Here is a 25,424-nt window from a genome sequence, read left to right as displayed (position 1 = left end):
GGAAACCAGTGCACAACTGTCTACTCTCGCAAAACTTGTATAAAATGGGAAACTATTATTTTACTCCACACATGTTCTTTTAGGAACACAGGCAGTTTAAAAACAAAGTTTCCCATTTGGGAATCGAAACACTAGGATGTTATTATCACCGGAAGACATAAATAGTGATCTTGTTAATTAATATGAATTTGACAGGTCATTCTGTGACTTGACCTATTAGTGCATATATCACATCGCAAACTGAAAAGCAGGGACAAAATACCTGGTGTGCATTGTAGTACTAATATTTGTAACCTGTCTCTTTGAACATCTGGTCATAGATCTCTATGTAGGGTGGAAATGGAGAGGAAGCATGCCCTAAACTAGAAAAATATTTTGCAGTGAATAAACAAAAAATGTTAGAAGGTGGAAATATGTACTCTTGCCCTATATTGAGAATTTAGGTTCAAATCATTTTATTGGTAAATTTAGAGTATGTAATAAAACAGTGCCATCAGACATAAACCAAATAGAACATACATATTCAACAAGGCACATACTGAGAGCCCAAAATAAAATAAGAGCAGGAAAAAGAACCCCAACTCCCCCCTGCCCCTCCCTCTTGTGTGTCCCCCAGACCCGTGAGACCCCCGCCCAGCCCCCCTCCAGACCCCCCTGGATCTGCATGGTACAAGATCGAAAGTATAAAGTCATAGCCTCTGGATTTTGTCGTCTAACAGTGTGAATTAGGCCACATCTTGTGGGGCATTGTGAGACGCAAGAGGCGCAAGTACTTGGGGCTGGTAAGCTCTCACAGGTAAGCAGGGCAAGGAACAGGTGCCACAAGTCTGCAAAGGTTGTACAGACCCCCGGAGCGATAAAGAAATACGCTCCATACCCAGGACGTGCCATAGTCCATGTATCCAACCCTGATAGGTGGGGGTGCGACCCATGCCCCGGTGGGATATCATATTTTGCAGAGCCGCACCTAGAGCTATCCCCATTTGCCTGCCTTTTGTAATCTGAGAGGGAATGTGAATGCATTGGCAGACGCAAGACAACGTATTCTGGGAAGCGCAGTATCTGTGTGTCTAAATGTTTATCTACCTCATCTAGGATCAGTTCCCAGTATGGAGTGAGTATGGAACAGTCCCATAGCAAGTGCATTAGCGTGCCCTGCTGACCCACAATTGCTCCAGCAATTTGATGGGCTAGTGGGATTGCATCTGTGTAATCTAGGGGGGGTGAGATACCACGACGTGGCGATTTTGGTCATTGTTTCTATGCTAGAAACGCTTTGCGCAGTATGGCGTGCTCGGTAAAAGATGTCGCTCCATTCCTTCTGCATTAGTGTGTGCCCCAGCTCTGTCTCCCAGCACCTCTGTCCTGTGGATTTAACCACCTGTTCCAGAGGATTCAGGAAGTGATATAGCTCTTTGCTGAGGCGTCTGTTTCTTAGTTTAGTGTGCATCAACTTTTCGCATGGGGTAAGGGGTTCCTGGGCAGACCGAGTGGAGCATGACCAAATGGCATATTTGTTGTAAATGATAACGCTCCGTCTCCAGCAGAGAATGAATGAATGAATGAATAAATGAATGAATGAATTTGGATTTATATTGCACAACTTAACCCGAAGGCATCAAGGCGCATCTGATGGAAGCAGCTGAGAGACCGGTGACACCCGACAGAGGGGGATTACAGATAGGACTGTGCGAAAAGCCATGTTTTGAGACCTTTACGAAAAAGGGTAAGAGACGGCTGGCCCTTAAGGTCAGCTGGAAGCGTGTTCCACAGTCTAGGCGCAAGGGAGAAAAAGGCCCTCCCTCCCCACCTAGCCTTGACGGTTCGGGGAATGGACAAAAGGTTTTATGGGCCGATCGCAGGGCCCTACCCGGGGTATAAAAGGACACAAGAGACCCAATGTCCTCGGCACCCTGGCCATGTAGAGCACGGTAGGTAAGGACAAGAACCTTAAAATTAATCCTAGCCTGCACAGGCAGCCAGTGAAGGTTTTTTCTAATCCCGGAGCCAGAGGCACGTCTCGGGGCATCAACTACAAACCTAGCTGCTGCATTTTGGACTACTTGGAGGCGATGGATGAGTCTCTTACTTATGCCAAGGTAGAGGGCATTACAGTAGTCCAAGCGAGGAGAGATGAGGGCCACCGAGACCTATTTCCGGGCGTCAGGGGAGAGATAGTGTACGAGTTTCCTAAGGATCCTCAGTACACCACAGCAGGTGGAGACAGTCCTATTGACTTGTTTATCAAAAGCAAGTGAGGTGTCAATGATGACTACAAGATTCCGGGCAACCGGAGATGGTATAGGGCATGTTCCAAGGACGGGCGGCCACCAGTCCTCCGACCAAAGATCTTGTTTGCCACCAAAAATGAGGACCTCATTCTTTTCCCCATTAAGTTTGAGGAAATTTGAGGTCATCCAGCCTGCAACGGCTTCCATGCAGTTCTTAAAGTTTAAAGCCGTGGACTCCACAAGTTGAGATAGGGAGACCATTATCTGGGTGTCGTCAGCGTACGATAAAACTTCCAGTCCATAAGATCTAACAAGTCTTGCAAGTGGGGCCACATATATCTTGAAAAGTGTGGGGCTCAAGGATGAGCCCTGTGGGACCCCACATTGCAGAGGCTTGGCGGAGGAGAGGAAGTCGCCCAGTCTGCCTTTTGAGAACGCTGGTTGAGGAAGGATGTCAGAAGATCCAGAGCCGGTCCTTCCACTCCAATCTCACCGAGACGCCTGGCCAAGATGGAGGGAGACAGGGTGTCAAAGGCGGCTGTAAGGTCAAGCAGGATCAGAAGGGTAGTCTGACCACTGTCGACCTTAGCGCGGATGTTGTTGACCACCATTGTGAGGGCTGACTCTGTGCTGTGCGCCTTCCGAAAGCCATGCTGAGAGGAATCTAGCAGGCTAGCGTTGTCCAGGTAGGCGCTAAGGTGGTGATTGAAGAGGGCCTTGAGCATCTTGGAAGGGGCAGGGAGAAGGAATATGGGACGGAGGTTTTTTAGGATCTCGGGATCCAGAGTTGGCTTTTTCAATAGGGACTTGACAATGGCCAACTTCCAAGTTGCGGGAAAGACGCCATTCGAGATTGCCAAGTTCATTACTTTAAGATAGGGGGGGAGCAGGACCTCTCTGCAGTTTTTCAAAATTTTGAGGGGGCAGGGGTCCAAGGGGGATCCCGATTTGAGGTTGTTGAGAAGCTCATTTAGGACTTCACAGGTCAGTAGAGGAAAGTTGGACAGGTGTCCTCGGGGGGCCGGGGGCAGACTAAGCTGAGAAAGAGAGACCGATGGCAGGACGGGGTCCTGAATGGAGTTGAGGGCTTCTAGGGCGGTATAGATGTCCACGATTTTGGTGTGGAAGAACGTGGAGATCTGGTCACAGAGATTTTGAGATGCGACAATAGGATCTGGTTGCTGAATGAGAGACAGAGAATCCACAATTTTAAAAAGCTCTCTAGGGGAGCTAAGGGAGGTGGTCAGATTGGTAAAGTATGACTGTTTGGCGGCTAGAATTTCGGCCTTGTATCTTGTAATAAGGATTTTATGTTTAGTCCTTTCATCTGGATCAGGGTGGGCTCTCCAGAGTCTTTCTTGCCTCCTGCACTCCTGTCTACGTAGTCTGAGGGAATCAGAAAACCACGGGGCCGATGGACGTTTCCTGGCGCAGTAGTGGGGCTTGGCGGGGGTAAGGGAGTTAACTGCCTCCGAGATGGTATTGAAAAGTTCCCGAGCGGCAGTATCCGTGTCAGTTACAGGACAAGATTATATTTAGAATTTATAGCTTCTGTCTTATGCATTTGTGAATGTATGAATCAACATGGCTAGGCACACACACATGTTCCTTGCTCATATAACTTTGTGAGTGATAGTGCACTTTACAACTACACATAACATACAAATACACATAACATTGAATGAATAAATATATGAAAAATACATGCAGTATATACTGTCACTGAGCGGCATCCTGGCTTTTGAACTGATAACCAGCTAAAATTTGGGCTCAGCATAAAAAGATGGGTCTTGAGTCTCTTTCTGAACAAGTGGTAGTTCTCTCTTGGGCGATAGTGAAGAGAGGGAGACGATTCCAAAATGCGGCCTGAGTTGTACAAAAAGCACGCCGTCCTGACCTAGATCTTGAAAAACTCAGAAAAGTGATTAGGGAGCACGAACGAGACCAGAACTATCACTTAAAGAGTAGCTGGGCAACATATTTTGCTCTAAGACAGGAACAGATTCAAAGAAAGAAGGTCACCATTTATCAAATTCGGCTTGAGACTAAGGGCCAGATGAACAAAGTTTTTTTGACGTTGTAAATGGGCAAAAAAAGCTTGTATAAATGTAGAAACACCAAATTGCAATATGGTAAAATGCTACCAAATAGCAATTTATGTTTCCAACCCAATTCCGATTTGAATTTTGAAATTAGTGTGTTTAGGGCGTCCCTTCCAAATACTGAATCACAGTGGCATGAATAAATGTGGTATGTATTAATGTTGTGCGACCGAATTCTAGTTCCAAAACATTCATATTTTACGGGAACCACTTTCAGGATGATAAGAAATATAAATTTTTTAAGAGAAAGCATTGGCCCCATTGGCCACTGCCCACTAGTAAAAAATGAAATGTAAACGTTTATTTTCTTTTTACGGAAAACGGGCAACATTAAAAAAAATATATGGCCTTATTAAATAGCAATCGCAGACATGGTGGCCATCCAACCCAAGTAGGCCACCATTCCTGTGATAGCAGCAATACCTAGTGGGTCTCAATTTGCAACCCACCTCATTAATACTCATGAGGGACGTCGATTTGCAATCAACTAGTACCACTATACATAAGACTTTATTGTTTGATTAAAAACCATTACAATTTAAAAACACATTCGATTTATTCATAAAAAAAGACCACTGAGTAAAAAGAAAGCTACAGAACTTGTAAATTGCTAAAAACCAATCAACTAGCAATATCTATTTTTAAAATAAGAAAAGTTTCAGACTTTAAGAATAGCAGTTTCCAAATTGCGATTTGGATATAATCGCAACTAGGAAATCCCCACTCCTAATGTTAGTAGATCTGGCCCTTGTTGTCAATAGAGATTCTGCGGGCCTCTAATTCCTATCAAACATCCGAACACTGTGGACACGACCTACCACTGTGTCCTGGACCCCTGAGTGAATATCGTTACAGTTTCACAGGAATACTCCTGGAGTTATTTGATAATTCAAAACATTGCAATCTAGGTATTTGGATTGACTCCATAATAAAAAATCACAGCCAAACAAATGCTATAATGCCCCTGTGCTCATCTGCTCCTGAGGATAGCCAGCATCTTTTCAATGGCACGTTTTCAGTGGAGCTAGGAAAGCTGCAAAGTTTCCTATTTTCGAAAATGATTAAAATACAGTGAGACACAAATGCAGTGCTCTTGAACGTCTGAATTAACTATTCATTTGATGTCTTCTTTGGAGAACTGCATGCTGTAAAGGGAGCAATTAGGTATATAATGCTTACTGGTATGTTATTCGGTTTATATTTGCTTTACATCCTTATTGGATTTTCTGCATCTCGTTTTAGTTTAAGAATCGTATGTATTTCTAGGCCGCATTAAAAATCGGATCTGTGTTTTTTAAAGTTTTTTTTTAGTTTCCTGACAACTATTTTCTATTGCATTAAAAAAATGATAGTCGAGAAACGATTTTTCGGTGGTTACAATCCTTTTCATCGCATTCGCTGGCAAGCCTTTGCAAATTTGAGAATTCATAAAACGGACCTGCAGAAAAAATGGCCCATCGCGATAAAATGCATCTGCCATTGTGTGATTTCAAATAAGCTTCTCCATAAAAAAACAAAAACAAAAAAAACCTCCCACCCTGGAGAATAAAACCGCAGCTGGCCTCCAAGCAAATATTTACTACTATGACTAAAAAGCGTCTGGGAGAAAACTGTATTTTTCCTGGCGCAGTAGTTAAGCTCAGAACCGTCAAATTTGTGGAAGAGTCGAGCTGTCACTTGGTAAACCAGTCAAGACGGCATTGCAGTTAAAATATGACGGCCCATTCATCACGAAAAAAACATTGGAGTTATTCTGTCATCAGCTGAGGGGCGGTGTCTTTTCCCGCGTCCGGCATATCAATGTCGGCGACGTCCGCGCGCTCGCCTGGGAGACAATATCGTCTTCATTTCACGCGCGCTCGCCGCCTGTGAGCAGGGGCCGTGATGAATGACTGCAGTTTTTTCAGCACGCGACAGTGCGTCTAGTGTTCATGAAGTTCGAAATTGCAATTTTTCCATTTCAGTACTTGTTCAAGCTGCAGTTATTCAGTTTGAAAAACACACTCACAGTAAAAGATCAGAGTGTAAGGAATCCGAGGAAAGGAAGGTAGACATGCACCTGGATGCGACATCCTCAGCGCATCCTGACCTACAAATCATGCCCTCACAGCAGGGCTTTAATAGGGCCGGGTCCCACAGGTGCTGAGCACCGGTAGTTTTTCAAAGGGGCGAAACAGGTCTCTATCGTGCTCTGTTTTGTGCCCTGGCGGTCCGTTTTTTTTCGTGATAGCAGGCACATCGATGTGTGCGTGCTCGCACTGCTCATTAGTGGAGAAGTTACGGCATGAGGTCATGCAAGGCGAGCGTTGTAGGGGAAGGGAAATCCTTTAAATGGAGTCGTTTTCTCTCTGGATTTCCCTTCTCTATTTGAAACTCAGGAGCAGCAACATTGTTGGGGTGTCACCAGGGCTTCAAGTAGAAGCGTTTTCAATATTATAAACAAGCCATAGTTGCTGATTATTTATTTTATGCAACTAACAATCATTGACAAAGCCAATGACTTGTTGTAGGTATGATGTTACTTTTTGTATCATATCTGGGTGCAATGACAGAAATGCAAAATACAAGTTGGGCGGCACATTATGCTAAGTAAGCACAGATTTTTAGCTTATATGTTTTTAGCCACGCCCTTAATTTTATTAGACACGCCCCTTTGAGAGACCCCCGATTTTTTTCCTCCCACTTAAAGCCCTGCAGCACAGCATACAGGTCCTTGTAGGCCTCTGCACAATGAATGAGTATCCATACTAATATTATAAAGAGAGCTCCCAAACCTTTGAGGCGGGTAATCTCAGTAACCACAGCACCAATCACAACACCCAATACAGCGTTGGAAAGGGCAGTTGCAGCAGAAGGACATAGGCTATGCAGACGGCCACCATATACATTTAAAATGTAAAAGAATCGTGTCAGCAAAGTAGTCCCTTGTGGGCGTGTCTGCGTTCTGCTGGGGGCGTGTGCTGGGGGGGCGTGACAAACGCTGGGGGCGTGTGGTACGTTCCGCCCTTCATGCCATGTGAGTCGTAATTGCGCCGTATCAAGGGGCACGCTGGGGGCGTGACACGCTAGGGCCGTGACAAACGCTGTGGGAGTGTGGACGTGTGTCCGCCCTTCATGCCATGTGAAGCGCCAATTACGCAATTGCGCCACATCAAGGGGCACGCTGGGGGCGTGACAAATGCTGGCGGCGTGTGCTACGTTCCTCACTTCATGCCATCTGGGTCGTACATTAATCAGATCCTCTGCTGTGGCCATGTGCTGGGGGCGTCAAAAAGGCGTTCACCTCGAAGCTTGGTAAGTAACCATTCGCAAGACTCCCTTGGGGGACTGCCCGTTGTCTCACCCATACTGGGGGTGCCGAATGCAGTGTGTGCCTTGGCCTGGGTGCGTCTGAAAGGGCTGAACGCAGTGTGTGGCTTGGCCTGGGTGCGTCTAAAAAGCAATCGGGCCGAAGAGCGTCGGTGTGGGTCATAAAAAAATAAGAACAGCGGGAAACAATCATTTAAGACTCACACAATTCTAATTGTTAGACGGTCGCCGCTGGCCCTCAAGTGGGGGCACACGCGAATGAGCGTGTGTACGGGGACAATTACTGCAGCCTCTCATGCGCGCTGTTACTGAACTATCACATTAAACCAAATTACACGCGCCTGCTAACATCAGCCAGGGCTGTAGCCGGGCTCAGGCGGCGGATCACTACACTAATTACATGCGCCTGCTAACATGAACCAGGGCTGCAGCTGGGCCTCAAGCGGGGGGGACATGCGTCTGCTAACATCAACCAGGGCTGCAGCTCGGCCTCAAGTGGGGGAACACGTGAATGACCGTATCTGAATACACACATTACACACATTCTATTTCATACCCGGACAACGTCGGGACGGGCTGCTAGTATCTATATATATAGAAGCTTACTTGAAAACTCTCTTTGAGGCTTTTTTATGCAAACAGGCAGAGGAAGCACAACAGGAGCAAGTAACAGAATTACTCCAGAACGCAATGAGTGTGCCAGCTTTTGCACTACTCACCCTCACCCCACTGCCCAAAACTGCAATAGAGATGTGGCCAATGATAGCCTTTCGAGACTTGTGCAATCTGCATTGTTTAGGAGACAACTCTCTTCTGTACAGTGGACAGGGTCGGACTGGGACAAAAAATGGTCCTGGTGATCAAAGTAAAAGAGGCCCCCATTAGCGAATCAGATAGTTAAAAATGTGACCAACATTTGCAAATCAGGCTAGTTTTGTATCGATATTTTGCAAAGTATCGCAGACTGCATACATTTGTGTTGTCGTAACATCAGGGAAATCAACAAAAAAACTACTGCCCCACCAGGTCCTAAAACAGGCACACAAGCTTTTAAAAAATACTGCCCATTCACTGATCTGTCAGACCAGCCCATCGTGCACTGCCTGGTAGCCATAGGTAAGGCAGACCGTGAATAGTAAAGTAGTGTACATTCCATTGCAACAGGGAATTGCCCAAACAAATGAGGGAACAACTTGGCAGCTTTCGCCTTCACTAAATTACCAATGTTGGCACAGGAGCAAATGGCTTCTTGAGAGGTGTACAATGTGAGTGGCACCTAATGAGTGTTGCATACCATGGGGGCATACTTTCATAGAGTTCATACATCACAGCACAGCAAGTGAAGTGGCTGCACTGTGCTGCTTGAATGAGAGAGCAGAGCTGCACCATATCTTCCAAGAAATGTCGAGTTCTGCTCTCTCCATGCGCTGGCACAACTGTAGTGCCTAATGGCAATGCAGGTACCACAGTGCAAGAGTGTCCGCGTAAAGGCCAGAATATTTTTTTTGTGCAGGAAGAGCTAACTTTCTGCACAATAACATACATCTACAGGCTATTTCCTCTTGCATAATGCAGCACACATGCAAAGAGAAAATAACAAGGAGAAATAAAAATATTTCTGCTCGTTACACCAGCCTCGGGCATGCAAGACATTTTGGAACAAATCCATGTTTTCAAATCTTTGTAGATATCGGTTTGGGTCACCGCATCCATAGGAGAGCAGCCCTCTGGAGGGAGGAAAGGGGGTCTGCAAGGGGATCTTCAAGGGCCTGTAAGGGTATTTCTAATCCCCTTCAAAACGTGCAGGTAGGTTGCTGCATGCACTATGAAAACACGAAGAGGCTGCAAGCAGTCGCTCTGTATTTTACATGAATGCGCTGGCCCCAGGGCAGCAAGAGTTAGCAGCTGCATTCATCATAATAAGATGCATTATCATTGTATGCGCACGGCGCACATTTTAAAAAGTGCGCCCGGGTGCAAACAATGATAATGCGTAATACGGCCCCTGAATGGTAAAGTGACTAAAACGCAGGGCTTTTTATTCAGTCTTTCTATGAAAAAAAGTGTTGTATCTATTTCATACACTTGCAAAAGTTAAAGCAACAGTCAGTGCACCAATACACAGATACAGGTAGCACAATAGTGGACTTTCACATAATATTGCTGTTAGATCTGGGGGTCTCTAGTTGGCAGAGGTAGTACCACTGTCCAAATAGGGACCCTTGCTTCTAGTCAGGGCAAGGAGATAACCCTCTGAGATAACCCCTGCTCACCCTCTAGGTAGCTTGGCACGAGCATTCTAGGCTAACCAGAGGCAATGCGTAAAGTATTTGTACCAACACTCACAGTAACACAGTGAAAACACCACAAACTGACTCCACAACAGTTTAGAAAAATAAAGGTATTTTAATCTAAACTACACAAGACCAAAACAACAAAAATCCAACATACACAGTTCAAGAATATGGTTTCAAAAAGAGTTCTTACGGTTGCGTTAAAATTCTTCAAGTTGCGGTAAAATAAACCACGGATGCGTGAAAAGTTCACAGTTGCGTCACGTTTACTCACAGTACCTTTAGTTGCAACAAAGTTCCAAAAGCAGAAGCTGGTACGGTGGAAAACAAGCGATGCGTTGCTCCTGAGACCCTGGGGAGGCGATGCGACAGCCCTGCTGCAGCAGCGGGCGTGTTGCGACGAATCCGGTCTGTATGGGGAGGAAGGCCACTTGTATGGATTCCGGTGCGTAGGTTCCGTAGGAAGTCTGTTCTCGCAAAGGCACGATGCGACGATCTCGTAGGGGCTGCGACGATCTCCGGGGCGACGATGCGCGGTCCAGCGGGGATCCTCTCTCTCGCAGCTCCTCGATGCTCGCAGCGACGTGATGCGACCCGCAAACAAGCGGTGCAGCGATCTCACCCAGCGACGACAGGCTCTGCGACGATACTCGCAGCGATGTTCAATTCTCCCGCACCGGTCTGGTGCGTCCCGCAAACGAAGGATGCGACGGCTCTGGCAGCGGCGTCAGGCGCTGCGACGATCTCGACCTCCGTAGTGGCGGGAAACTTCTCGCACTGTCGGGGATGCGCTCCGCAAGCTAGCGATGCAACACTTTTCAAGTTCAAAAGTCACTCAAGCTCAGTTTCAAGCTTCCCAGCTCAGGTACAACTTCCAGAGGCCCCACAACTGGATCAAGCACTCTAGGAAGGACAGAACTCTCTCAGCAGAGTTCAGGGAAGCTGGGGGTGAAGTCCTTTTGTTCCTGGGACTTCAAAACAGGGAGCCAGCTCTTCTCAGGCCCTTGGAGATTCCTTCAAGGAAGGGGACACAGCACAAAGCAAAGTCCTTCCCCTCTCCTTGGCAGCAAAGCAACAGGTCAGTCCAGCAGAGCAACAGCAGGACAATCTTCCTTCTTCAGTTTCAGCTTTCTCCTTGGCAGAGGTTCCTTCTTGATTTCCAGGATGATCTAATTTTCTGTTGTCAGGGGTCCTGTACTTATACCCCTAAAGTCTTTGTTCTCTTGGTGCATGTGGGCCCTGAGCCCGGTCTGAACCAGTTCTGGGTGGATCCTGAGCACTTTGTTTTGCTGGCTGCATCTTTCCTTTCAGAGTGAGGGGCAGGGTCCTCAGCCGCCCAGCAGGGGGGTGGAGCCAGCATTGTGGAAGGCAGGCACAGCCCTATTCAGCCCAGGTGCTAACTCCTCCCACCACTCCAGTTGCAATTGCAGTCATTCAGCCTAGTGCTGACTCATCCAGCCTCCTGGGGAATTCCCCAGCCCCTGTCACTCTCAAACCAGACAGTCAATACACAAACAGGCCCAGGCACACAGAAGGGTCAGACAAGAGAACAGCAACTTTCTAAAAGTGCTGTTCTCAAACACAGGATTTAAAAACAACCTTTCCTAAAAGATGTGTTATTAAATTCTGAGTTCAGGGATACTAGATTCTTATGTCCTATCTTGTTCCTATGGGAAGAAATGCTGTTAACCACTGTAGCCAGCCTCCCCCATGTTAACCTATGGAGCAAGATAGCCTTACAGTAGTGAAAAACGAAAATGGCTGCCATTCACTACCAGAGCATGTCACCTGCACTAGTACATGCTCTACCTTTTACATACACTGCACCCTGCCCAGGGGGGTACCTTGGGCCTTCCATAGGGGTGACTGATGTGCACAAAAAGGGAAGGGTTAGGCCTGGTCAGTGGGGACACTGACCAGGAGGACATGGCAGTTCTAAACTGCCCATAGGCACTGCAGTGGCAGGCCTGAGACATCATTTTAGGGCTACTCCTGTGGGTGGCACAATCAGTGCTGCAGGCCCACTAGTAGCATTTGTCATCACCAGCCCTGGCACACCCAGTGCACTTTACTAGGGACTTCATGGTGATACAAATATGCCAAACATGTATATCCAATCAGAATAACAATTTACACAGAGAGCATATGCACTTTAGCACTGATCAGCAGTGGTAAAGTGCGCAGAGTCCTATTGCCAACAGCCACGGGTCAGGAAAAATAAGGGAGGAAGAAGCAAAAAGTTTGGGGATGACCCTGCAAGAAGGGCCAGTTCCAACAATTGCTGAATATGAGCAATGTAAATCTTTGATAACATACTATATACCTGTTTTTACTGTATGCAAGCAGGTCAAATCATTGTGAAACAACAGAATACTTTCACAGTATGAATTTATTATTACATAGCATTTTATGTTATGCCTTCAGAAAGCATAAAACACACACTTAATGATAGACACATTCTATCAAACATAGCATTAGATCAGACAGTATATAAATATACATTGTTCCTTGCAAGAGAGGTTCATTTCTTAATGTGAAGTTTTCAGGAGCATAGAAAAAGTAAAGGTATAAATCTTCTGTCATAGAAACAATTTCATATTTTTATTTATATATTAGAATGATAGTAAAGTAATTCCAGTTCATCCAGCTAATGCATTTAATTTCTGTAGAGAACTTCATCAGGGCAGTAAAAATGATATACAATTCAACACTTGAAATTCATACACTCATTAAAAACAGCACAGTTTTGTCTTAATTGTATAAATATTCAAATATCAAGAATAGCTGTCCAAAATCTTGTCTGTATCACCCTGTTAAACAAACCTGGTTACAATACTGATGTTTTCATGTATTAGCTAAACGCAGAGGAAATCTACGTAAACTTTAATCTCCACAAACATATGAGTATATGAACAGTTGTATACAGATTGAACACTGTGTGCAAAGAGTAAGTAATTCTTTATTGCCCAGTTAAGTAAAACCATTACAATCAGCATATTTACATGTAAGAGAACTTAAAATAAAATTTTTGTCTAATACAACATTGCTATCAAGCATTTCGATAAAATCAGCTTTAAAATATTCAGAGTATTTCATGAAGCCAAAAAATACAGAGTGCAAGTGGTTAGGCTTTCCCTTGTCTTAATGCTTACTCATTCTTTGAACAAAAAGAGTCTTTGTTCTCATCCGTACCGCAGTGGACTCTTGGAGAAGTTTTGAGCAGTACCGTCAAATGGCCATGATCAAATGAAAAGCAAGCCCATTAGCTACCTGCAGCTTCTACAGATTCTTAAGTTTTCCTGACCCAGCCGTGGTGACTGTGGAATTGAGATTTGTGGTAGGGACATACAGGGACGGCAGTCGGAATTATATGTTGTGTAAGTTCGTTTTTTTTTTTCCGGGCTCTCCCTCCTGGCATTCTGCTTCTTTTCTGCTTTTTCCCGAAATTTGACCATATGACTTGCTAAATGGGTGTTTTTTCCGTCGAAGCTTGCTTTGACTGCCTGCCAGCATGTCCTTATTCCCTGTTTCATTAAGGATGGCTTTAGATGTTGTCGGCGCTCCTTATCCAGACCTTTGCAGATGCATATTAAGTGAATGATGTCTTCTTTTGAATCCCCCACGTAGTCGGCAGCTTGTTGTCTTTTGAGGCCGTTTCGACGGTGGAAGATGGTTTTGTGATGGAAGGATGCCCAGCCTTAGTCGTATGAATTTCTCCTTTGTGGACCGTGTGTAACCTACTCCTAAATAGCTTTGGCAGGAGCTGCTGGTGTAGCTTTGAATGACGGCCCAACCGTGAGCCCTTTTTGCTAGTGCAGCTTTATCCTCTATTAGCGACTTTATCCTTACAGATTTATTTGCTAGTTGTTTAAACGAGATATGTGAGACAATGCTCATTCAAGCGTCTTATAGCTCCAAAGTTTCTATTGAGTGCTTTAAATAAGTTGTGGCGGCACTCGTGTTCCTCCTTTCTAGCTCGTTCCAGAGATGGTGATCCAAAGTTAAGGAATCGGCTCCCCGTATTTTATGCCAGCTTTTGGCATAGGCACCCATTCTTTCTATTCTTTGGTTCCTCAGGCCAAATTCAAGTCTTATTTGTGCTTGAGATGTGTATTTAGGTAGATTGAATAACATTTACATTGCCCTGGCTGTTGTATTATTCAATGTCTGTGCATCCCTTCCTCGGAGGCATTCGCTTCCGTAGGTGATGGCCGGTGTTAGTTTTGCTTGAATTATTTGTAGAAATGGAGTGAAGCTGCGACCGGATACATTCTTTTTGAGATTTCTCAGTGCAACCGATATTGTCATTCCTCTCCTTGATATCACTTCCTTCTGAGGTAGGACTGTCCCTTTTCTGTACACAATTACTCCCAGATATTTGTATTCATCCACGGTTTCCAATGTTAGCCCTCCCATTTGCCAGAGAAATTTCGGTGTGGCCGTCTTCGCATTTATTCTCATGACTTTTGTTTTGGAGAGGTTTATGCTGAGGCCATTCTCATATATTTGTGGCTAATTTTTAATTTGAAGTAGGTTACCTGTGAAGTGTATGGTATAGGGGCAATGTATATTCACTGAAAAAATAAAAGGTTACTGAGACGTTATAGACTGACATTTCACTCATACAAAGCCACAGTAACTCATGCTCCCCCAAATGCACTGCTTATGACCTCACAAATTACATCACTCATGACATGGTCAGTGACATCACTGATGACATCACTGATGACATCTCAAATGACATCACTCATGACATCATCCAGTGACTGTGAGTGTTTTAAAAAAGTCTATGAGTGTTAAATATATATTCCAAGGTGTACCGGTGAATCAGTGGGTGTATGAGTGCCTACATGGATGATTCAGTGGGTGCATGACTCACTGTATAAGTGAGTAATTCGGTGTCTCAGTGAAGGTATTGGTGAGTGACTGGTTGTGTGGATGTCTGTATCAGTCTGTCAGTTGGTGTCTGTTGGAAATGGCCCTTTTTGCAGGGTTATCCCCACACTTTTGCTTCTTCCTCCCTTGTTTTTCCTGACCTGTGGTTGTTGGCAATAGGACTCTGGGCACTTTACCACTGCTCCTCGGTGCTAAAGTACATATGCTCTCTGTATAAAATGGTATTATGATTGGTTATCCATGATTGGCATATTTGTTTTACCAATAGGTCCCTAGTAAAGTGCACTGAGTGTGCCAGGGCTGGTGAATCAAATACTACTAGTGGCCCGCAGCACTGAATGTGCCACCCACAGGAGTAGCCCTAAAATGGTGTCTCAGGCCTGCCACCACAGTGCCTGTGTGCAGTTGCCATGCTGACCTGCCCAGTACCCCCACTGGCCAGGCCTAACCCTTCCCTTTCTGTGCACATTGTACACCCCTATGGAAGGCCCAAGGTACCCTCCTGGGCAGGGTGCTGTGTATGTGAAAGGTAGAGCATGTACTAATGTAGGATAGTGAAATACTGCCATTTTTGTTTTTCACTATGGAAAGGCTATCTTGTCCATAGGCTATAATGGGGAATGCTGTGTATAATGCTCACCTGCATATCTTCCCATAGGATCAAAATAGAAAATTAAAGTATGTTAACCATGAACTCAGAATTTAATAACACATCTTTTAGGAAAGATGTTTTTTAATCCTGTGTTTGTAACCAGCACTGGGTGTATGAGTTTGTACATGGGTGGCTTTATGGCTGTCTGAGTGTCTGTGTGGGTGGGTTAGGGTGTGTGTGAATGCCTGTATGGATGAGGGAGTGGATGTCTTAGTGCTATATGGGTGTGTAACTGGGTATGTGAAAGGCAGTATAGGTGAGTGATGGAGTATATGATTGACTGTATGGGTTAGTGATTGAATGTGAGAGTGGCTGTATAGGTGAGTGTGTGCTTGTGTCAGTGACTGTATAGGTGAGTGAGTACGTCTTAGGGTCCGGATGCTTACGGACTCAGTTCATTCACACTCCAATTGACTTCAATGGGAGCCTGTGTCCTGAACGAGAACACAGGCTCCATTGAAAAAATGGGTTATGTGGAAAATCTTGCACCCTGTGGCGGGCATCCCATGGTACCTCATCAAAAACACAACAGAGAGAGATAGGTTCAAAGGGATATTTTGATGACCTGCCACAGTTCCAATACCCAATCTGCACAAGAACAATAACCAACTGAACTGGGGGTCTGATATATACAATGCCACCAAGTGCCTCAAACTGCAAAAAAATTTACAAGGTTGAAAACAAAGAAACAGGAGTGTAGTGAAAAGGAGGAAATCATTGAGCAGAGCTTGGATTCCCATCAATTGTCAGTGTGATCAATCTTATCATCTGGTTATCCACCCATATGGATGATATGTCTCTTGATCATAGAGACTAACTTCCAAAACGGGGATTCGCTCAATGGTATCAGGACAGGAGCCCCCAAAAAAAGGAGGACTGAGTCTACGTCCTTTAGGTCCATGACCACATGGGAATTAAGTGCAGTGCAAACAAACAAGAGTGTGTGGTGTTGAAAATAGAGTTGTGAGGAGAGAAACAACGTTTATTAGGATTATCGCCTCACACACTAATCTAAAATCCGAACAGTGCAAGAAGCAGTGTTAACAAATGACTACAATTATCAAGGGCCTTGATAATTGCATTCATTTGTTAACACTGCTTCTTGCACAGTTCGGATTTTAGATTAGTGTGTGAGGCGATATACCTAATAAATTTTGTAAATCCACACATTTATTCATCAAGCCCCGGTGAGGTGGCGGTACCCGGGGATGCGGAGGGGGGGGCGTGCCCCCGCATTCAATTAACTAGGCCCGAGGAGGTGGTGGTCCCTGGGACTGCGGGGGCCCCCGGGGGCCACCGCAATAAATTAGTGATTGCCCCAGGACCTGGCTGACCCGGGGCCCTTATAGAAAACGAAGCGCGGGAGCCCATGCTTCATTTTTTGTTATAACTTCTTCCGGATTCGCGCACCCAAACAATTTCGTCCGAATTCTTGTTTCTTTAACTCCACAACAATTTAAGGTGTATGAATAATTTGAAATGCTGAACTATTCATCCACACTTTTGTGAACATTTTTAGACCTCATATCCTTTCCGCTCCCTAACATTATCTGATTTGCGGTCTTGACACCATGCTAAGAGTCAATGTGACTTGTAGTGTAAGGCTATTAAGCATGTAACATGGTGCAGAATTATGGCTCATTTGCTGTTGCATACAGGAATATTTGGAATTTAAAATAGTTTAACCAACAGACCAGTAGATGAAGAGTGTTCACTATGGTAAAGGGCTCTACACTGACAGATACCATTGGAGCCAGTTGTGAGGTCCCTGATTGCTAGGGCAGGTGTGGATTATAAATGACAATGAGCCAAGATCTCTACTCTTCTACATTGAATTTTAGTTGTTGGTGTGTTTGTTTTTTTCCTTCTTGTATTCCTTCTATTTTTGGCATTGAGGAACAATGTTGACCCAGCTTGCACCAGTGTCATGATCTCTTATCCCTTCTCCTTTTCAATGACACCACATTCTTACATCTTGCTCATAACCTAACTTGCCTCCATGATTATTAATTCCTATGTAAATCATCCTCCCAGTGAATGTAGTTCAGATGCTCATTTATTGGTTAAGAGCTAAGAGAGGTCTCTTGTTTGATTTCTCCGTTTTGACTTGTTGAGATTTGGATTGCCTAGGGTGAGAGAATCTGCACTCTTGCAGTTTTGTTGGGTTGCTAATATTGCTTTCTTAACTCCTCTGCTGTATGCTAAATAATGGCTATCTTATTGGAGGGGTGTGCAGCCTTCAGCTAATGTTAGATTTGGCATTCTAAGGGTGGTCTTTCCCTAGACTTTTTCCTCCACGTTTTGCTGATTCTTTTTGTTGGTTTTAGGACTCTGAGCACGTTACAACTGCTAATCAGTGCTAAAGTGCATGTGCTTCTCCACTGAACATTATGACAGTGGTGTATACCTGATTGGCATATTTGGTGTTCTGGTAAGTCCCTTGTAAAGTAGTATACCATATATCCAGGGCCTGTACTTCAAATGCTACTAGTGGGCCTGCAGCACTAATTGTGCAACCCACAGAAGTAGCCTTTCAAACCTGTCTCAGCCTGCTACTTCAGTGCCTGTGTGTACAGTTACCTACCAAGCCTGAAACTCCTCTTTGATTACATATAAGTCACCCCTAGGTTAGGCCCTAAGTAACCCTAAGGGCATGGTGCTGTGTAAGTAAAAGTTAGGACATGAACTTTTATGTTTTGCATATCCTGGTAGTGACAAACAGCCTATTTTGTTTTTCACTTCAGTGAGGCTCACCCCTCTCTTAGGTCAGCTTTGGGAATTCATTATTACATATTTAAGCTGTATTTCCTGATCTGAGAGAAGTAGTTTTCTATGTTTCATATCTTTGGAATGGTAATGAAAAATCCTCCTTAATGGTGCAGTTGGATTTAACATTACTATTTTAAGAACACCACTTTTAGAAAGTAGATATTTCTCTGCTCTTTGTTCTTTTGTGCCTTACAGCCTGTCTCTAATACATGTTTAGTTTGGATGACAGCTTCAATTTGTGCATTCCCTCTAGACAGCCACAAACACAGGAAGGTGAGGTTAATCTGGATTCATTTGCATTGTGATGTGTCTTCTTGGGTAGGGAGAAATCAGAGGGACTTACAATTAGACATCAATAGGTAGGGTCCTGTCCACACACAAAGTACTGTTTTAACCCTCACAGATTACCCAGTATACAGGACTTGGTTGAAAGGGATCCTTGTGCACTTCCGAGAGCTGCTTTGAAGTTACCTCCTTCTTCAATAGCACTTTTGGGTATAAGTACGGGGTCTCTGACCCCCTACAATGAGACACATCTGGATCTTGAACTGAACCAGAAGGACTGCTGTGCTGTTTAAAGGACTCAACTAGACTGCTTTTCTAGAAGGACTGCTTTTCTGCTTGTTGCCTTGCTGCCTACTGCTCCCTGACTCAGCTAAAGGAGAGCTGAACTCTGCCTTCCCTCCAAGTGAACTCCAAGGGGTTGCTGACATGCCTACTGTTTTCTGAAGTTTCAGAGACACAAAAGGGTTCCTACATTTCTGCTGGTGTAGTTGGACTCCACCTTCAATGAGTTCTACCCTTTGCGTGAGGTGCCCTCTTCAAGTTCTGGGCCTCAGCAGTGGGTTCTGAAGCTGTTTTGCTGCAAAACCAATACATTCTCACCTTTGCACAGATCAGAGCTGAAGTATCACCCTTCGACACCAACACAGAGACTGTTTGATAATAGCAGCACTACAGCCTGTGCGGCCCGACAACAACATTCTGTTTGGCTCGATGACGACGCATTGACTTCACCTCAGCACAGCTCGACGACTCAGTGACCCGACTGCATGGAAAAGATCGATGCATCGTGCCCTCAGCTTTGACGCTTTGCTCCATCCAGGGTACTTACTCCGCGGGCCCTCAGTGGGTCCTGTAGCCAATCTGCCCTCCATTGCAGTTAGCCTGAAGTTTGGATTTGCACCAATCCCTCATGACCTCACAACCTCAATTACCTTTTGACTACTAGTGACTTCTAAGCACTATTTTTGCATGTACTCTTTAAAAAATTAAATCTTGACTTCTACTTATGGAATCTTTGTTGTTTTGGTCTTGTTTTTCTCAGATAAATATTCTAAATTTTTCTAAACCTGTGTGGAGTCTTTTGTGGTATATTCATTGTGTTACTGTGTGTGTTACGCACATACTTAACATATGGCCTCTTTAGATAAGTCTGAGTGCTTTGTGCCAAGCTACATGAGGGTGAGCACAGGTTATCTATTAGTGAGTTTCTAGCTTACCCTGACTAGAGTGGCGGTTTCTCTCTGGCCTGTGTGTATACCTCAGTCCGCCAGGAATCCAGTTTCCAACAGCTACATCTTCAGTCCACACATTTTCTGGAATAAAATATTAAATAGTATCCTCGTTGGGAGGTATGTCTTATTTTATCATACTTGTGCTGCTTCTAGGGGAACAAATTGTGATGATTTTTATAAAATTGTTTGTTCCTACTTTGAATGCTTAATTTCCATGTGTCTTAGCCTTTTGTAGATGTATTTCATAGATTACATTAAATGTACCTATGTCTGGAGAGCTATGCCAATTGTGGGTGCATGTATGTCTATTATGGGTGGATCCCAAAGCTTTTCTGTGATAAAATAAGGTTTATCTCCTTAGTGAGCTGTAATTTCCTATGTTCTTCGTGGCCCTCACAGATAGCCTTGCATCATGGAGTAGCATCCTTCATCATCAAAGTATGAAAAAATCAAGTTATAAGTGGTCAATAATGGAAATGACACCATTACACCACTGGACTCCTCAGCAATCTTACACAATTAATTAATTAACAATTCTCATGTTTCTTAATGGTATAGTGATCTAGGAGATTACATTATACTAGATCTCCTTCCTCTTGAAAATCTGACCACAAATATGTTACTGTAACTCCACCTTTTCAACTTGTCTCATGATCCAGTCAACTGTGGAGTAACTAAGTATTATTTTGTTGTTCTGATCATGTTAAACACCGGTGTTTCATATCTCTAAATACTTAGGGGCAGATTTACAAGCCGCTTGTGCTGCCGGTGGTCACATTGTGTGATGCACCAGCGGAGCAACCTGCTGAGTGATATTTACCAGCACACATAAAGCCATCCTGTGTGACTTTACCTGTGCTTGTAAATATCACCCCTTTTCTGCACGACTTTGCATGTTAGGGGCATGACAAGAGTGTTGCTGTGGGCGTTTCGACGCAACACCCATGTCCATTGATGCATTTTCAGATTTATGAGGAAGAATCGTAAATCTTGAATTGCGTCAGAAAGCTAAGATACCCTAGGGGTGGCGTTTCGAGGTGCAACAATGAGAAATGATTTCATTTCTACTCGTTTTTTCCTATTTCAATGTTTGCTGCATTCTACAGCATACATTGGAGGAGGAAATCACCGCAAATTATTGTTTTTGTGCAGGAAGGTGCCCCACCCTGGACAAAAACAATTTCCCCACGTTGCAGGCATCCTTGCATCATGGTACAAGAGTGCCTGTGCCGGCACATGGCAGCAGTTTGTGCGCCAGAGCAGGGAGAAGCACAGAGATGCCACATATTGTTGTAAATATGTCGCATCCCTGTGCTTTGAAACGAACGCCGCGATGCGCATCTTTATGACTTGCAGCACCGCGCTGCGTCAGTTTCTTGTAACTATGCTTCTTAGATCTAACCTTCTACAATGCACACTGAGATCTTGCAAAAATACTTTATTCACACCAACTGCTTTCCACTTAGTTCCTGTCTCAACCTAGGTGAACAACAAAAGGCCTGAAAGCCAGAACGTCCCTCTCTACAGATCACTGACTGAAATACTACCTACATACTGGCAATTCATAGATCTCAGCGATCTATGACTAGCACCCATACTCGAGACTTTCGAGTAACCTTACCTATCCTAGATTTTCTGTGATGCATGACGGGTAATGGCTGTTTGCAATCATAGAAGGCAACACAAGTGATGCAGAAGGTGGGTTTGTTTGCAAAAAAAGTCAGTGCTTCAGTTTAAGCCATATTTTCACAGATTCGTTTTCAAAGTAAAGAAGATCAAATTGATTACAGCCATGAGCCACGTGATACTACATGTATTCACTTTTTTGAAAATATCTCCTTTTGTTAAAACAGGCTGGATTCATTCTTTTCCGTTAGTTTGCTCTAGCTCCAAGAGTTGTTGAGTGCGTCTGAGCACGCGCAGGGGCTAATAACTCCTTTCCAACGCTAATCCTTTCATTTGTGTTCCCTAACACTGCCCCAGCATTAACCCCAGAGCTCATGCTCTCCCCGATCTTTGCAGTGTGGGTTTCGCTTGTGACCTTATTTGGGGTGATATGCTTGCTTCTTTCATGTGGAAATAACTTTCCGGACTCTTTTTTTCCTGTGCTTCTCAGATGTTAAATAGCCAGGGAGCCGCGAGCTCTCACATCTGAAGTCTCCAACTGTTTTGATTGACTGAAATGATTAGTTCTCACAGTATGATGACTGAAAGAAAACAAAATACTCCAGCGTGAACACGTCACATCTTTACAGAGGGCATAATGCTGTGTTACATTTAATAGCATGTGGTAATTCCATCCTAGCCGCCTCGTCTTGCTTTGACAGTTAATATACCTCAACAACAGTACTTGAAACTGAAATCAGTCCCCCCTGCTGGACAGGGTCGCATCCAATTAAGACACGCTGATTTATTTTTCCTAGCATAGCACTGCTCTTCAATTTCCCTCAAGCAAATGCAATTAATAATGTTTATTTAGACAGATGGGAAAATCACGTGAAAAACCATATAAAAGGCTTTTGTAATAGCAACTACTACTTGACTGAAGGCTTATTTGTTAACATGGTATTGAAAATTACAGTTGCCCTCCAATATTTATGAACTTTTTATGAACTGACTGACTGAAATCATCACATCTCTTCCGACACGTTCTTACTTTACTTAGCAACATCTCCTTTGGTCTCCAATCTTTACAGTACCACAGGACGAAAAGGGGAGAATAATCCATCTCTCAAACATCTCCTTATGTCTTGAACCTTGTCAGTATCGCAGGATAAAGAGGTGAGACCCACCACTCTCACCAACATCTCCTTATGTCTCGAGATTTGTCAGTACCGCAGGATGAAGAAGGGAGAATCATCCCTCTTTCAAACATCTCCTTATGTTTTGAATCTTGTCAGTAAAGCAGGATGAAGAGGGGAGACCCATCACTCTCACAAACATGTCTATATCAATCAATCATGAAATTTGTAGAGCGCGCTACTCACCCGCTAGGGTCTCAAGGCGCTGGGAGGAGGGGGAGTCGCTACTGCTCGAACAGCCAGGTCTTGAGTTGTTTCCTGAAGGAGAGATGATCATGGGTCTGTCGTAGGTGGATGGGGAGGGAGTTCCATGTCCTGGCCGCCAGGTAGGAGAAGGATCTTCCTCCGGCGGTGGATCTGCGAATACGTGGGACGGTGGCGAGGGCGAGGCTGGCGGATCGGAGCTGGAGAGTGGGTGTGTAGAATGCGAGGTGGCTGTTGAGGTACTTGGGGCCCATGTCGTGGAGAGCCTTGTGTGCGTGGGTGAGGATTTTGAACGTGATCCTCTTGTTGACGGGGAGCCAGTGCAGGTCTTTCAGATGAGCAGAGATGTGGCTGTGACGGGGGATGCCCAGGATGAGTCGTGCAGAGGCGTTCTGTATGCGCTGGAGTCTTTTCTGGAGTTTGGCTGTGGTTCCGGCGTAGAGGGTGTTCCCGTAGTCCAGTCGACTGGTGACGAGGGCCTGGGTGACCGTCCTCCTGGTTTCAGTGGGGATCCACCGGAAGATCTTTCGGAGCATGCGCAGGGTGTTAAAGCAGGACGCCGAGACGGCGTTGACTTGCTTGGACATTGTGAGGGAGGAGTGCCTTGTACCTTTTCAGTACTGCGGGAGGTAGCGAGGAGAACACGTGCTATAACCTTTCCCTAGTTCTTCTCTCTTCTCACTGATTGCTGATTGAAGAGGGTTTCAGTTAGGGCTTCTGGCAGAGCACAGCTGCACAGCGTTGAGTGAGTGGAGCCACTGAGGGCCAGGGAGAGAGGCAGTAGAGCTTTCCGAGGCTGCCGAGTGTGGTGCCCCACTCCCCTAACCAGCCGGCTCAGGCCGAGCACCACCTCAGCACAACAGGGGACAGCCGAGTATTGAACAGTGAGCGGAGGGGAGAGAATGGAATTTGGAGAGTGGGGGTGGGCAAGCGGCTTGAGGCCCAGCCTGTGCTAGACGGTGCAGCTCCCCTGTCTTGCCTGCAGACAGCTCGTTTGGATTGTGGGACATAGGCACAAGCTGCATCAACGGCTCCCCTGGAGTGCCTTAGCAGCAGGAGGCAAGCAGCAGCAGCCGTAGAGGCTGCCACAAGAGTGAGCCCCAGGCCCCCTGTGGAGGCGTCCCAGCTAATGCTGGGTGTGGCTTGTGGGGCTGCCTGGAGTAGCCTGCTCGCCATATATGGTTGGCTCTGCAAATTCACTCGTTCTCACTCAGGCAACAAAAAAATAATAATTAGAAACAGCAATCCACCAAATCATCGACTGAGCTCGGACCGGCCCAAGCCTCAGCCTCAGCCCCAGATTCCCTGTCATTGAGCCCAATCGTTTGGAATGACACACCTCACCGGTTGTTGCCGCAGCCGACGGGCCACATGTCACCACATAGCAACATCACAAGATCACCTGCTGCACATACTCACTGGAGGGGGACTTACTTTGCAATGTACAGCCCGGTGCAGCAGCAACTAACAACTTAGCAACGTAATAAAAAAAATCCACTGGTTCGATGCTGCACAGCCTAGATGAGAGCCCAAGCAGCAAGGGGTCCAAGAAGGAAAGGGGAATTGAGGCTGGTGCCCAACCACACAAGGAGAGAGGAGGGTGCCACCCAAGGCAACAAGACATGTAATAAGACCCCTAAATTAAGACCCTTGGGCTCCTGCCTAGGGGCAGTAACTGGTAGACTTGCTATAACTGCTAGGGCCCATTGGTTTTGGGACTGGAACCTATTTCACAGGCTTCATACAAGCATGCTCCTCAACAGTAGGGGGATCACTGTGAAAGAAGAGGATGCAGCAGGCAGCAGCTGGGCTGAAGCATAAAACACAACTTAAACCTGAAGCCACATCAACAAATGGGGACAACAGAAGCCCAGATGCACGACTTGAGGAGTTGAGCTAGGGTTTTGAGTCCCACTGCCACTGAGAGCAGAACAAAGCCTGGCAAAACAAGCTGCAAACATAATCAGGATGACCAAAGCGTAGGGATCAAGGCCTCTTTAAAAAAAACAAAGATCAAAGTCCGTATCAAGGTACAGACCCAGGATCACCGACAATAAAGCCATTCCATTCAACAATTACACAATCAGCACCCAGTCATTCAAAGGAAGCTAGTCAATCCTGGGGGGACAAAAACAGAACCAATCTTGTATTAACTCGTGAGATTCCATTGAATCAAACATTGAGCTTTTTTCAACCTCACTGGATCCCACAGCTAATCCGCAAGTCATATCAGAGGGCACTTAAAGCCCATCTGACCCACTAACAATCACTCCGAACATTCTAGCCACACAGAGAAAAGTGGTCAGGGCCCAGCAGCATCAGGAAACATATGCACATAAGGGCAATGAGGGAACAAACATACCCCCAGATTACTCCTTTGAGTCTGAATTAAGCTACTCGTTGCAGAGGTTGCCTTAACTTCTGCCACATGAACTTTCATATGCACAGGATAACCTCTTAAGGTCAGCTAACTCCTTCCTGATGGCAGCCATAAACGCTTTATCATGGCAATCGGAAATTGTCCAAGTAATGGCACTTACAATGGCTGACATAGCTAGAAAGGTTGATAGATCACCGAGGTCAGCAACAGTGTGACCCCTACACTGAACTGCTTGTGGCCAGAGATAGTAGACAAACTGGCCTCGCTCC

This window comes from Lissotriton helveticus, chromosome 2_1 (assembly GCF_964261635.1).
Source record: "Lissotriton helveticus chromosome 2_1, aLisHel1.1, whole genome shotgun sequence".
Classification (NCBI taxonomy): domain Eukaryota; kingdom Metazoa; phylum Chordata; class Amphibia; order Caudata; family Salamandridae; genus Lissotriton; species Lissotriton helveticus.
Note: the sequence above shows the minus strand (reverse complement) of the source record.